The 2,493-nt window shown below is 37.7% G+C and overlaps 1 protein-coding gene across 9 annotated transcripts in view; it reads right to left on the bottom strand.

Annotated features, from left to right (window-relative positions):
* LOC110030887 (zinc finger CCCH domain-containing protein 6-like) overlaps positions 1-2,493 on the bottom strand; it is a 72,531-nt gene that overhangs the window by 29,621 nt on the left and 40,417 nt on the right. The gene's annotated exons all lie outside the window — the stretch shown is intronic.

The following is a 2,493-nucleotide window of genomic DNA, read 5'->3' as shown; positions in this document are numbered from 1 at the left end:
ATTTTCTCACTTTTTTATCAACGCGTGACATTTTCATGAATTTCCAAATCTCTTCATAAATCAAATTTACATCAACCCTATATTTTCTCCAAATGAAATTGTACAACCCTTTTATATTTCATAAAAGAAGAAACACTAATTAATGGAAGAAGTAATTCCCTAGCCTTCTAGAAAAACATACATATGTTAAAAATAATTTAATCACATCCTTCATCAAAAGTTTATAATGAGATACAAATCCAACATGATGAAAACAGAAAAATATTTTTAGCCTTTATCCAGCTCCAAAGAGCCAAAATCGAGCCTCAACAAGTGGAAAAACACGTAGTAATAATAGAGAATGAACACAGTGCCTCAAATTAACATCCCACCTATCATGCGTTTCAGATTTTCGCAAATAAGTCAACCAATGCTCTCAGATTTTTGCAAAGATAACACTCATATGCTTCAGATTTTGCAAACAAGCCCCGCAAATATTTCAGATTTTTGCAAATATAACACTAAAAAATTTTAGGTTTTGCAAATACGTCACCAAAAAGTTTCAGATTTTGCAAAGATAATACCCATATGTTTCAGATTTCGCAAATATAACACCACAAATGCTTCAGGTTTTGCAAATACGCCACCAAAAAGTTTCAGATTAATGGTTCCACAGTAGCAACCTGCCATACTCCTTTTGGAAATAAATAAAACAAGTGTAAAAAAATATAAACTTAACCGGATGTTAACAGATGGAATCGAGAGATTCCAGAGACTATGCATTGGTTTGAATTGCAACAAAGGGAAGAATATACAAAGATAATACCCATATATTTCAGATTTCGCAAATACGCCACCAAAAAGTTTCGGGTTTTTGCAAATACGCCACAAAAAAGTTTCAGATTTTTGCAAATATAACACTTGAATGCTTCAGGTTTTGCAAATATAACACCACAAATGCTTCAGGTTTTGCAAATACGCCACCTGGTTCCACAGTAGCAAACAGTACCACCCTGCCATACTCCTTTTGGAAATAAATTAAAGTGTAAAAAAATATAAACTTGACCGGCTGTCAACAGATGGAATCGAGGGATTTCAGAGACTATACATTGGTTTGAATTGCAGCAAAGGGAACAATATTCAACTTATAAGATAATGAATGGGAAAGAGGCAATTCTAATGAGCTTGGATGAACAAATTAGGAAAAGTTTTGAGAAAAAAAAATATATTTTTTGGCCTTAACAGTCGAGTGAACAAATTAGGACCTTAACAGTCAAGTAATATATGCCACAGCAAGAGACGTGCACCAAAGCTATGGCTAAACAGTGTAATGGAATCTTGGGAGTTGAAAGTTCCACGAAAGGATAAGGCTACCAGTTAACACCATAGGCATGCAGAATTCTCTGAACAGCTCCAAAAAAATAAAATCTGTCATTCCAAACCAAGGAAAGGCAGGCGATCACAGCAGTGTCAGTAAGAACAAACACAACAGTCGTAGAATGCATGCAGATTGTTACAAAATTAAACCTAAAATGCTCAAACATGATTGGTACGAGCATAAGTTAGAAGACCACATCTGTTAAACTCATAGCTCCGACACCTATCTGATAGATGATTTGCCTTACATAGTCCCCAAATAGCATATTTAAACATTAAATGTAATGATCGTACCTCAGTTTATCCCCTCAAAATGCTCACTGGACCAAGGTCTTTTTATGAAAACCTAGAGCAACTTCAAGACAAAGATCAGAGAAAATCCGGCAGCACCTCCACTTTCTCAGAATTTCAACAGTAAATAAGAAGTAAAACAGCCTTTCAAAGAGCAAAGAAAAAAAAAATGCAGCCTCTTCATCCCCAAAGCTATTCCTCTCCTTTTTTTTTTTTGAAATTTTCAACAACCTTCAGATCGCATAGGATGAAAAGAACAAGTAAGAATGGAATTAGAGTAGATTTTGGCAGCACCTCTCCCTCAAGAAAATTTCGGCCAGCCCTAGGAACTCCCCGAAATGAGGTTTTTATAGCAAAGAAAGAAGAGAGGAGAAGCCACCTACCAGCCTCCCTGGTAAGCAAATCCAGTAAAGGGGGAGGATGGGAAGGATTTAAGGCAAGAAGAAATGCAGCCTAGGGCAGAGGAAGGGTCGGCCAGGTGGAGTTCCACCGTTGGGAAGCTGCTCGGTCGAGCAGAGATCGAGGAGGCTGCGTGCGTGAATGGACCACGGAATGCCGCGAGAAGACAGTCGCGAGCGAGATTGGCAAGGAGGGGACGATGAATCAGGTTTCGGGAAAAAGAGGGGCGAGCCACGGGTTGCGCCTGTTAGGGTTTGCGATCGAACCAGTAGACGCGTTCGAGAGCTACGACGGGAGGCGCGTGCGGTGAAATAGGGTTTAGGGTTTTAATAATACTATAGGTGATAAAGATATAAAATAGTTTAATATTTCTTAAAATAAAATTCAATTCGTACTTTTCAACCGTGCGTCAAAACATAACAAAATTGGTATCATTTTTAGGTAATT

This window comes from Phalaenopsis equestris, unplaced genomic scaffold (assembly GCF_001263595.1).
Source record: "Phalaenopsis equestris unplaced genomic scaffold, ASM126359v1 Scaffold000761, whole genome shotgun sequence".
Taxonomy (NCBI): Eukaryota; Viridiplantae; Streptophyta; class Magnoliopsida; order Asparagales; family Orchidaceae; genus Phalaenopsis; species Phalaenopsis equestris.
The sequence above is the reverse complement of the archived record's forward strand: the minus strand, read 5'-3'. Positions and strand labels throughout refer to the sequence as shown.